Source organism: Ambystoma mexicanum, chromosome 13, assembly GCF_040938575.1.
Source record: "Ambystoma mexicanum isolate Mex_15411 chromosome 13, UKY_AmexF1_1, whole genome shotgun sequence".
Taxonomy (NCBI): Eukaryota; Metazoa; Chordata; class Amphibia; order Caudata; family Ambystomatidae; genus Ambystoma; species Ambystoma mexicanum.
The window spans coordinates 737,239,231-737,252,500 of record NC_090938.1 but is presented as its reverse complement, the minus strand read 5'-3'; the positions used below and the strand labels follow the sequence as shown (position 1 = coordinate 737,252,500).

At 45.6% G+C, this 13,270-nt stretch overlaps 1 protein-coding gene across 1 annotated transcript in view; it reads right to left on the bottom strand.

Moving 5' to 3' along the window:
• LOC138521861 (E3 ubiquitin-protein ligase TRIM39-like) overlaps window positions 1-13,270 on the bottom strand; it is a 159,100-nt gene that overhangs the window by 3,580 nt on the left and 142,250 nt on the right. The window lies entirely within an intron of this gene.

The window sequence follows — 13,270 nt, the reverse complement described above, 5'->3', positions numbered from 1 at the left end:
TCCATGCGTGAAACATTTCAGTGCATTTTCATCTAAAAAATCGATACACATAATTGGAATTCATCCAATACATTGCCTGATGCTTGTCAGTACCCCGCACACTTCTTACTTTACAACATTATACGTAAGGACTCTAAACACTTTTTTACACGTTTTGCTGTGGGCTTTTAGGGTCGGGAACTACATCTACCGTGTTCCTCTGGTTTGTGCTGTTTAGTGTGAGGAATGCGGCGCAGGATTCTTGGTGTCATTTGTGAGTATTAGGATTAATCTCCTGAGATTGCTTTCTTGCTGCTATTGGGGTCATGGGGCGTCTGCCTGTTATGTCAAATGTTCGTCGTCACGCTATATTGCAAACATATTTAGAAATGGGTCTTTCTTCGCCGTCGGCTTCCTCTGTGGTGCCATTGAGTACTTTTGATGCCTGGTTTCTCAGATTTCGCATTCAATTAGTCCGGTTCTACCTGCAATTGTTAGTGATTGTGAACTGAACAGCTCATATTATTTATTTATTTGCATTTTTTTAAAGCGCTCACACAGTTCGCGGGCATCGAGGCACTGTTACAGGAATTGTTTGGTTTTTATTTGCGTAATTGTATTTTATTGGCTTAGTTGCGTATTTATAAACGCGCTTAAATACCCAGAGGTTTCTAAGCACGGACCCGGGGATCAACCTGTGTGGCTTTGTGTCGTCTAGCTTACAAGGCGAACACGTTGCCGCTGAGCTATCCTCCCGGGACAAATATTGTATGGTTGGCACAGCAATTTCCTGACCCATGCCGGATGATCCTGCGTAATATGGAACAAGTCCAACTGCATAGTATCTCAACTATTAATTCTAATTCAGATTCTATTTTGTGTGCATTGAAGATTTCTATAAATGCTCATTTCTATCAACAGCTTCGATGCTTTCTTTTAAATACTCGTTCTCTGGTGAAACACTCTATGGAGGGTGCAGATTTTATTCAAGACAACGGTATTGGTATTGCCTTTCTAATAAAAACGTGGCTTTCTTCCACATCAGAGCTTGATCTGGCACTAACTGTGCCAGATGGCGCAACTATGTCTTCAATAGTATTAGTACCTGGTTAGGGGTCTGGGGGCCTCCAAGCCAATGAGGAGGCTCGGAATGGGATCTTTACCACAAAGGGAAAGACTCTGCTCCGAGTCTCCTCAGAGCGGGAGGCCACCATCTTCCCTCGCCGGGATGAAGGTAAGTGCGCTCCCCTGTGCTCCCGCGTCCTCTACCTCTCCAACCCCCACCCCCTTTCCCACATATTTAGCCTCCCCTCTCACACCCCACTTACACCTTGCACTACCATGTCCCTCGCCGGCACCGCGATCAGTAGAGTCTCCGCCAGTAGTGTTCCTGGCGCGTCTCTGCCTCGCAATTGGCTGCCACGGAAAGGGAGAAGTGAATAAGGGTAGTTCCCTTCCCCTCGTTCCATTGCAGCCATCTTTTTTTGTAGTTTATTCTCGAGTAGAGAAACCGTTTACATGCTGTTTCTCAACTCAAGAAAAATATACTATTAGTACCGCGGTACAACGTGCCGGGGTACTAGTAGCAATAGAACCCTAAGAGCAGGGGGCATTATAGGTGTGGTAATGCCCCAGGGCTTATGTTACAGCCAGAGCGAAACTGACGCCCCGGGCCATTACCAGACTGGTAATGTCCCCCTTCTAATAATAGGGGTTGCTATTATTTATCGCAAATCCTTGCATATTCACCAATTGGATATGGAAGCTCCAGGCAGTACTGATTTATTGCTTGTTAAGGTTCGAGTTAACCCTAATACGTCCTACAGTTTTATCTTATTATATAAGCCGCCTCATCTTATTGACTTGTTTGAGGAACAATGTTTATCTTCATTACACTCCTTTGTTAAATCCTCTGCTAAAGTCATTATGTTAGGACACTAACCTGTGGTTGCATGATTCCAGGATCGTAGGGCTGCATGTATGCATCGGGTATTTTCCAATCTTGGTTTTACTCAAGTTATCTCAAAGCCTACACAAAAGAATATCCACATTTTGGACTGGTTATGTACTCATGGTATCCCAGTCGAACTCCTTGAGATCTGACCCAGCCCTTCGTCAGACCACTTTACAATACTATTTTTGCTTGGCACTTTGGGTCTAATACCACAAGTTTACCCCCAATATGATGGTGATCAAGCATAGTTTACACAAAATTACGCCTAGTGCTCTTAAACCTTTCTTGGAGTCCTCTACTACTACCTCGATTGCTAGCCCATCACCCAAGGATCTGGAATCACGATAAACCCATACATTATCTTCGGCCCTTGACTCTATTGCATCTAAGAGGATTTGCAATTCTAATCTGATGGATAGGACATTGTAAATCTGGTATACTCAGGAATTGCGTAACCTGCAGGTTCAAAAAAATAAAGCCTATCGTTGCTGGCAAAAGTCATGATCTAGTGCTGATAATGAATATTATACTTTATCTGCTAGGCTCTACAAGAGCTCTGTCGCTCCAGCGAAAAAGCAGTATTTGAATAACCGTATTAACCAGGCTGCCTCCAATTCTAAAGAACTGTTCTTGATTCTGAGATCACTTGAGAAACCTGATGTTAGGACACCAGAATCGGTCATTAATGATAAAATTAGTTCTGTTATCATCCAGCAAGCCCTCTTCTAGAAGGTTTCCTCACTCAAAATAGATATTCCCCAGAAGAAGACTGGTTTACCCCCTTCTCCTGACCCGTTGCCATCTGTTGGGCCCACAGTATCCTTCTTTGATTTTAGGGAAGTGACTGTGTCGGAGGTGGAGACAGGCATCCAGTCCTTAAAACCTACAAATTGTCCAGGAGACCCATGTCCATCTAGGATTATTAAAGATTGCGTGGCTGCTCTTTCTCCCCCGATTGCCGACTTTGTGAATGCGTCGCCTTTGTCAGCATCTGCACCTACTTGTATCAAACAAGTGTGGACTATGCCTTTGCTAAAAAATATAACTCATTGGACCCCAACATTCCCACGAATTATTGACAGATCACAAGTGATCCTTTTTTGTTAAAGATACTGGATCATCTTGCGTATTAACAGCTCAAGCTCATGTGCAAGAGCACGACCTTATTGGATCAAGGCAATTGGGGTTCAGCGCCTTTCACAGCACTGAATCCGTTCTTTTAGATTTGAAGGCAACTATAACTCAACTCATGGATAATGGTAAGATGTCCCTCCTCGGTCTTTTGGATGTATCAGCAGCATTTGACCTTGTTGATTTAAAACTTTATATAACAGAGTCCAGTCAACAGCTTTTCTTTCTGAAAAGGCAGCTAAATGGGTTTTATTTATTGTTTTATTATTTTTATCGGGCAGTTTTGCATGCGTTTTTCACAAAACATGTACGGCTTCACCTGTTGGGCGCTGTGGAGTTCCTCAGGGTTTCTGCCTGTCAGCCACTCTTTTTAACCTTTGTTATGAAACCTCTATTTGACATTTTAGATAATCAGGACATTTTGTACACCAACTACGCCGATGACATAAAATTCCTGATTCAGCTCACTGATGATTACTCTACTGATGTCGTCAGAGTAAATGGTGTTTTCCACCTGATTCAAAGCTGGATGGCTTATAGCTTTCTAGCTTTGAATGGTGCAAAAAATGAGCTTCTTCTAGTTGGTGCCCAGCAAAGACTGTCTAAGCTCCCGGACTTGTATCCTGGACTACGTTCTTACTGCGGACCGTCATATTGCAGTTCTCTCCATGATTACAACCCTTAGCGTATTTCTTGATTCTACACTGTCTATGGAGAAGCAAGTTAGTTCTGTTATGTCGTCATCAGCTTATTATGTGAAGCTACTCTGCTGCATCAAACCTATCAAACCGTGTCTTTCAAATGAGAATTGTGCCACCCTTGCGCAGGCCATCATAGGTGCGAAAATGGATTATTGAGGTAGCCTTCGTGTTGGCATTGCAAGAAATATATGGCCAATCTTAGCGTTCTGCAAAACAGTGCATAGAATTGTATCTAACATTAGCAAAGAGCGCACATTACATCTGCTCGAAGGGCACACCATTGGCTGCCGGTGAGAGAGCGCTTGCATTTCAGAATACTCTCTGTTACGCATAAATGTATCTGCGGCAGAAGCCCTACCTATCTTAAGCGGAGGATTCAGGAGAGGCTAAACTGGAGAGGGCAGGGAGGTGATCTTTTCACTTCCTTGCCCCTTCTTTGTGGAATAAGCTGCCGAGTATATTAAGAGTGGATTCCTCAGACTTCTCTTTCAAGAAAGCCTTGAAGACTTTTTTTATGTGATATTATTGACTTGTTCTGATGGTCTTATCCTGCTGATTTCATGGCATCTCTTATCTACTTGATGGTCTTATTGATTTTATTTGATGTTGGTTTTATGTTGTTGTTTTATGTGTTCGGTTTTATCTTTTTTTCTTCATTTCAGTGTTAACCAGTTTACAGAGAAACATTTACAGTTATTTTTACAAAACCATAATATATATATATATGTCAACAAAAAGAGGAAAATGAACCGCACTCTCCGCAGTCAATTAGAACAGTTGAATGCCCAATTTCCCAACAGAAAAAGCACAGCGCACAACACTAAAAAGATCACAAAAAATTATTTAATGTTGCACAAAGAAATTGTTTAAAATAAACAAAAAAATACAAAGTATGGCTGGAACAGCAGCAAAAACAGAGGCAGGACGCCCGTCAGAACGGCCCGCACACAACGCGTTTCACACTCAACTGAGTGCTTGGTCACGTGAAAAAACAAGGGACTAAAGCATCTTAATAGTTGTTACCAGTATAGTCCTTTAACTATGTCTATGGAACTCAGAGAAGTGCCTATATATATATATATATATATATATATATATATATATACACACACACACAATACTTGAACATGAGGTCACATATCCAAGAAAAATCAAATGTCGTTCCTGATAAAAACATACAACACAATCACTGCTGAACTCCAACATAGTATCACAGAAATCAGAATCAAATGACACACCATTGTAGCAGACACTGTCCCAAATATCTTGCCAGTCTCGTTCCCGCTGATGTAGGAACTTTTCAAGCTCAGCAAGAATTATTCCCAATACTTTGGTCAATGCAAGTATCAAAACCTGATTTTAGGTCATCATAAGCCTGTCCCATAATTGAGTATGTCAAAACTGATGAAGTTGAGTACAAACAGGGGTCCAGCAGCCTGATTCTCTCACTCAGGAACATCAGACATTCCAATACTAGGTGGAATAATGATTCCAATGGAGCCTGGCCACATGCACAACACCCTCGTAATTCTAGTGGTAAGTCACGTTTGGGACCAATCACTTCTAATGTGGCAAGAGCATTGAGACGGAATTTAAAATAGCAATCCCTAAGCTTTTACAACAGGAATTTGGATACATACTCTCTCAGTTTATCCCTTGGGAATAGTAGATTTGGTATTTCTTTAAATAACTTTAGTCTTTCCAAATCTGCCAGGTCCATATTCCTATCCCATTGCAGAATCCTCATTTTCTTGACAGTCAGACTCTGTCACTTTTAGTTCTTCAAAGGCCAGACGTTTGTAAAATGTGCTCAAAAAGGGTACTGAGTGAGGCCTATTTATTAAACAATCATACAAATAATGGCCCATATTAGGTTGTTTTGCCAGCATTAATTTGTACAGCAAGAGAAGACTTCATTTCACATTCTTATCCCACCATGATGAAATGCCCAATTCCAATTCAATTGCCTTCCAAATGTTCCCTTCTAGGGCATCTAGAAATGTCCTGTTCTTAAAAGGAATCAATTCACACCCGTGGTGGTTATTTTTAGCTAATAGCGCTCAATTAACGGAATTAGGGAGTGTGCTTACAGTTTTCTCTTGAGAACCTTCATAAGAGAAATACACTGCAGAATTTTCCCTGCCATTTTATTCTTTCTGCGTAATGACTTGTCCCTTTCAAGAAAATGGAAAGCCCAGATAGGTTATGGTAGTAGCCTTGGAGACCGATATCTTGCTTAGTTTCCAGATAAAGTTTTTCACTTTGTGCTGGTTTGAAAAGGCCATTACAATGGATTTGGTGGGATTTATTGTAAGTTGGTTACTGGCCAAATAGTTTTCCACACCCTCCAATAGTCTCTGCAGACCTGCCTCAGTGTAGTCCAACAAGACAAGGCCATCTGCCTAAGCAATTATTTTTACCGTCAGGTCTTTCGATTTCGGTGCATAACACTTCCACAATTTGCTTTCCTCCCACAGGTCCACAAGGTAAAGGTTAAACAATGTGGAAGACACATCTCTGGTGCACTCATTTAGCAATAGGAATTGCCCAGGATAACTCACCCCGATTGTTTAGTCTTACTTTAATCAAGTTGCCAGAGTATAATAACTGAATCATACACAATAGGCCCTTGTCAATACCCCAGTGTGTCAATCTGCACCACAGATTATGAATATCAACGTTATCAAAAGCAGCTGCAAGATCAATTACTGCTATGTGCATTGACTTCACAAGCTCCCTTCCTTTATCAGAGGTACAAGCAAGGAGAGCCAACGCACTCAAGAGTGGTCCCGACCCCTTCCCGAAAACCTTTTTGTAAGGGGGTCCGCACCCTAATCGACTCAGCCCAGTTAGTTAAATTATCTCTTTTATCTTCATGTTTTTAGGGATCTTTTGCTGCTGTTTTTTGTATCTGTGATTTTATGCGTTCTTTTTTGTCCCTTAACTGTTTGTTTGTGGTACTATTTTGTTGTTTGTGCACCCGTTTGACCTTAGGCCTAAGGCACGCTACAAATTGTTAGGAAAGATTTCGTAATTGTAGGTAATTTTCCTTCCATGTGGCAACCCCTAAACTTTTTGCTGTTGTTTTTCACCTTGTTCTCGACTTTGCCAGAGAAGTGCAGCCTTCTGCCGCACTCCTCTGGGCTTTCGCTCCTTTCTTACGGGGAAACTGACATGCCCTTAAGACAGTCAGTACCGGGGAACGCTGTTTCCCGTAGTTTCTTTTATCATGTTGCGGCTTTCGTGCAACATGACACAAGAGGGCACTGTAAGCTAAGTTACAGCTCTCTTGGGTCTCTAGCCTTCTACAGGCCCTAGATACTCGTTTAGGATTGTAACTGATCGGTGCAAGTGATTCACGGACGGGAATGGTGGCAGCGATCGTTTCTTGTGTTTTGAGCTCCTTTTGGCGTTCTAAGCGCGTTTTCCGCGCTTAACCCAAAATGGTGGCCTGGCTCCCAAAATGGCCAGAGCACGAGGCTCGTTTGTCCTGTCCGCTGACCGTCTTGCTCCCTTCACCTTCCCCAGGTCGAGTCGACCCGGGGCCTTCCTTATTTGGGCATGTACTTTCCCGCGAAACACGGATGCTTTCGCGGGCTTCTACATGTCTTGTGTGTGCCTCCAGGATGTGGGCTGGGATGTCTGGTCCCAATACACATCCTGGGTGCCAGAGAGTCTAGGGTGGTGTGAATGCCTGGGACCACCGTGGTCCGTGATCCGTGATTGGTCCACGAATGGTGTGAGTGTTGATGAGCGGATCTCCCATTGGGTCCCCTCCGTTTTGGCGCGAATCGAACCGTGGATAAGAGGGGGCTGGAAACACCACTACCAGGTCGATCTCCTGAGTTCTCACGAACGAAGGAATACAGGAGCCAAGTATCCTGCAACCAAGAGGCTGAACCGAGGAATCGCTGGTGACCCGCTGAAGGACTTCTCCTCTGCACTGCTGTCGTCTTGTGAAACCCTTTTCACCTTTGATCGAACCAGAAGGCCTGTACTGGTACTTCGACCCTTGGAATAGCGGGAACAGCTATTCTCGGCATCTTCACCATCTCCTGCCAGTAAGCCTTCGGAAGCGTCTCTGGGCCATCCAGCTGACTGACCAGCTTACACGGGAGTCTTGCTCTGTAACCGCTGCCAGGTTGTGTAGTATTTCGAGTCCTTGTCACTCTCACACGCTTCGTACACTTGGCGTTCCCAGGTCTGAAGTGAGTAGTGTACATTTGGCTCAGATACACACGGCCGCTCCGTTGCCCTGCTGTGGTAACAAACTGTGCGGGTTTCTTCGATTGGGATGTCTTTTACTCAACGCGACGACGAGATGCTCCCTGCTCTTCTGAACCTGCCAGCTGCTGAAACTGACGTGGAGAAGCCTGGGTCTGCTTGCATCGGGGACCGGTGAGTAGCATAGCTAGGAACTGGTCGCCCTCCTGCAGGAGCCCATAGCTTTTCCCCGCTGTGTCAAAACAGCACCCTTTTCCGTACTCGCGCTCTGCTTCTGCCCACAGTAGAGGCTGCGCTTGAGTCGCGGAACTTGTTCTCCTTCATTTGTGCACTAAACTGAACTGCCTGATTTCCCTCGAAGAGACTCCCCCTTTGCCCGTTGGCACCAGCGCGTGCAGGTACTTTTGAGCACAAGGCTCCACTCTTCGCAGGGCTCGGACTTCCATTTAGTTAGGTGTCTCTGAAGGCGGACTGGGTCTAAGCATTTTTTCGCACTGCCTGTTTTCCCTCCCTTTTAGGTGGACTACCCATTTCGTGCATATAACGCTTGAGACTTGTTGTATTTGTATATATATTGTATTGGTATGGTATGTTTTGGTTTACTATTGTTATATTGTCATTTTCTCGCTACGGTCATTGTTTTAAAGGCCTTGGAATAAATGTGTATATATTTTTAATATAACACCTGTTTGGAGTAGTTTGTAAGTGTCCTTGCTTTGTGTGCTCATTGCGGGCTTTCAGTCACCCTCACCCCTCTTGAGACCTAGTCTTGACCGCCACGATCGCTACCTTGATTGGTCTGGCTCGTCCAGAGGTTACCCTGTTCCAAGTAATTAGGTTGGCCTTCTGAACTTCTGCGCCACCAGGACAGAGTTCAGAAATCCGTCTTAACAAATTGGTGTACAGCGGTGGGATACGACTGAAGGTATCCAGTGTTGCGCACGAACTAAGGCATTTCAGGTTATTCCAACCAGGGCACGTAGTGAATTGTTGTAGTATAACTTTAAAAAGGCCATAGTCCTATCTAACAGTATGGAAACAAATACCTTGTTAACTTTAAATGCTTCCAAATCAGAAACATTGAAAAAGATGTGTGCGGAGAGAGCACGAAATTGTTAATGATCCAAAGAATCGTGGCGTGGCAAGAAGCGGAGCTTGACGCTATAACTTCTGAGGACAGTGCGGAAGGAGGTGGGGCTGCTCTCACTGGTAGAACCGACGGTTCTGCCGCTGCACTGATCCATCGCGACCACGAGGACAGGGAGGATGAGATGTCTAATGTTTCCTCTGCCAGTGCTGATGGGGAGGCTATGCTTGAATTCAAGAAGCAAGAGCTGCGGTTTAGGCAGCAGGAGCTTGAATTCAGCATAGCCAAACTAAAAATCGAACAGGCAGAAAAACAAAAAGACAGGGATCACCAGTTGGAACTGGCCAAGCTTCAGGTTGCAAATGGGTCCAAGGGTCCTGGACATGGGTCTGGGGCCTCCTCTCATCCACGGTTTCCGAAAGATCTGCTCAGTGTGTATGAGGAAAGGAATGACATTATGAACTGGCTGAATGCGTTTGAGTATGCATGCGAAGTTCAACAAGTTGACAATGCTGATAAGATTGCCTGGTTACTCAGCAGACTGCCCCATTCTGGCTGTAGTGCCATTATGGAAATGTCGAAGGCTGAGCGAGCTGATTTCGCAATGTTAAAGCAAACTCTCATTTTAAAGTTTGGGAAGACTCCGGCCCAATATTTGAAACGTTTCAGAGAGTATAAGAAAAAGGAAGGTGGTACTTGGGTATCTTATGTCACTGAATCCTTGAAAAACTTAACTGGCTGGGTTGAAGGTTATAAGGTTTCTACCTTCGAAGGCATGATAAATCTTGTCATGCTGGAACACATTTTTGCATCTTCTTCCCCGGAGCTTAAGCAGCATTTGGCCGATTCGAAGGAGATAGATCCTAAGAAGCTGGCCATTGCAGCAGATTTATGGGTGTCACATTGAGTGTCCCATAAGGACAAAACTCATCCTGGTAAGCAGGAGGAAGGGAAAAAGTCCAAAGATATGGAGGGTGGATAATCTGATAAATCTTCTTCTCATAAGGGCCACAAAAAGAAAAATAAGGGTAAGACACAAGAGAACTCACAGGGTAGTGGAGGTCAGCCTCCGAAACAGAACTCTGGTTACAATAAGCCTCCCTAGGTAAACAGACCCAATGGATCTTGTTTTGCTTGTGGAGCAACTGACCACGTGAAGGGGATCCCCGGTGTAAGGTTAGACCTTTGGGGGTCCACTCCGCTAATCTGGCCTTCTCCTCCTACGAGGACGAAGAGATTACAGGAGCATCCTTCTCCTCAGACTCATTTCCCAGCGGGATAGAGGCTGAGGTAGTTTTAGTTTCCCTGGGTTCCTGGGAGCCTAAAGTCGCAGAGGCTTATGCTAGGATTCCAGATAATACCAAGCACTACTTTAAAGACAGTGTGCTGATCAATGGAGTAGATACTCCAGCTCTTAGGGATAGTGGGTGCAGTCGCACTGTAGTGGATTCTACCTTGGTAGACTCAGAGGAAGTTGCCAGAGCTACTCTGATGCCCACTAAGTTGGCTGACGGCCCACTCCGTATGTTCCCAGTAATACCTGTAAATCTTACTTTAAATGGTACAGCAGTCAGGATTCCAGTGAGCATTCAGAGAAACGTCCCGGGAAAGGTCTTGTTAGGTAATGATCTCAGAGCTTTAGGGCTCATAGGAGACACTGCCGAAAGACCCTACACACGGTCTCAAGCACGGGCAGCATTGGCCAAGACCAATACGCCGCCCCAGCCGAAGGGGAAACCCAAGGCGAAAGGAGTCAACAAGTCAGGACGAGGGAAAGAGAATATTCCCCCGAGCTCGCCTACCACTGCGGTGGAGGAAGTTGGTCAATCGCCCGGGCCTGACGATGAGGTGGCGATGCCTGAAGTATTTGACCCCAACGATCATCCTGAACTAAAAGACTTGTTAGTTGAAGGAGGTCCTGATAGGGACGAATTCAGTAAAGGCCAACGTGAGTGCCAATCTCTGGAAGCCTAAGGAGACAGGCCTGCTCCCAGCTTGAGGGTGAACCTCCTGGGACGCATAGGATTTATTGGGAAGGTGGACTCCTGTATAGTGAGCCCACAGAGTCTACAGAAGGAGACCATAGGAGGTTGGTGGTTCCCCTTGCTGTTAGGCCCTTCCTCCTGCAGTTGGCGCATGAAGTTCCCCTTGCTGGTCACCTTGGTATGAAAAGGACCAAGCAAAGGTTATCCATGCACTTCTACTGGCCCAAGATGGGGGTGCAAGTAGAAAGCCACTGCAGGAGTTGTGCCTCCTGCCAGTTGTCTGGTAAGGTTGGCGTGACAATCCAAGCTCCGTTGGTACCGCTCCCAGTTGTGGGGGTACCATTTGAAAGGGTAAGGATCGACATCGTTGGTCCCCTTGACCCACAAACATCCTCGGGCAATAGGTTTATCCTGGTGCTGGTCGACCATGCAACCAGATATCCTGAGGCCATCCCATTGAAAACTGTAACTGCCAAGTCAGTTGCAAAAGCTTTACTTGGCATATTTACTAGGGTTGGCTTCCCTAAAGAAGTTGTGCCGGATCGTGGCAGCAACTTTATGTCGAAGTATATGCAGGCTATGTGGAAAGAATGTGGGGTCACCTACAAGTTCTCTTCCGCATACCACCCCCAGACCAATGGTCTGGTGGAACGTTTCAACAGAACGTTAAAGAGCATGATTGGGGCTCTGGAAGAGCCTCAGAGAAGAAAATGGGATCTTCTTTTACCATGCTTACTGTTTGCCTACCGAGAGGTACCACAGGAGGGTGTTGGCTTCAGCCCCTTCGAACTTCTGTTCGGTCATCCCGTACGGGGACCCTTAGCCATCGTCAAAGAGGGATGGGAGATGCCCACTCCCCCTGTTACTACCAACGTAGTTGATTATGTGCTAGGGCTCAGAAAACGGATGGTACTTCTGATGGGCTTGGCTAGTGATAAATTGAAGGCAGGACAAGCGCTGGTGAAACATTAGTACGACCAGAAAGCTTCCCTCATCAACTTTACACCTGGTCAGCAAGTCCTGATCATGAATCCCATAAGGCCTCGAGCTTTACAGGACAAATGGTCAGGCCCTTACACAGTGGTGGAGCCCCTGGGTGAGGTTAACTATTTAGTGGACCTTGGAAGGCCTGGACAGGCTCCAAAAGTGTTTCACGTGAATAGGCTGAAGGCTTTCGTCCCAAGAGTCGAAATCGCAGCACTGCTACTGGCTTCAGATGTTGAGGAAGAGGAGTCTGAACCTCTCCCCGACCTGTTCCAAAGCGGTCCTTCAGATAGCTCCTTTGAGGGTGTCCGAGTGGCCCCTCACCTGACTTCTGATCAGCAGGCTGAGGTGAAAAGTTTGCTTAGGCAGTTTTCTCCCCTGTTTTCACAGTCGCCTGGTTTGACACCTTGGTGCAAACATAACATAGACACAGGAGACAGTGTACCTACCAAAAGTAGGGGATACAGGATGTCAGACAAAGTACGGTCTTATATTAAGACCGAGGTCAACAAGATGTTAGACCTTGGGGTGATTGAACCCTCTAGTAGTCCTTGGTCCAGCCCTGTAGTTTTGGTTCCAAAGGCAGGCACTTCTGAATTGAGGTTCTGCGTGGATTACAGGGCTCTGAATGCTGTCACCAAGACAGATGCACACCCCTTGCCTCGAACAGATGAGCTGGTGGATACTTTGGGTGCCTCCAAGTACCTCAGCACTGCTGGCTATTGGCAAATAGCTTTAGTAGAACATGCCAAGGAGAAGACAGCATTTTCTACTCCAGACGGCCTTTACCAATTCCGGGTAATGCCGTTCGGGTTGAAGAATGCACCTGCCACTTTCCAGAGGCTTGTGAATCATGTTTTGAATGGGTTGGACGAATTCTGTCTTGCATATCTGGACGATATAGCAGTTTTCAGTGCCACCTGGGAAGACCATGTGAAACACCTCGGGATTGTGCTCCAGGCTCTTCAGAAAGCACACCTGACCATAAAGGCTAGTAAATGCCAGATTGGGCAAGGTTCAGTGGTTTACCTTGGACATGAAGTAGGTGGAGGGAGGATACAGCCTCTTCCCAGTAAAGTACAAGCAGTACAAGACTGGCCTACCCCCACTACACAAACCCAAGTGAGAGTCTTCTTAGGACTCACGGGGTATTACTGCAATTTTGTGGCAGACTAGGGCACCATAGCTGCCCCTCTGACTGCCCTCACAACTCCGAAGAAACCCA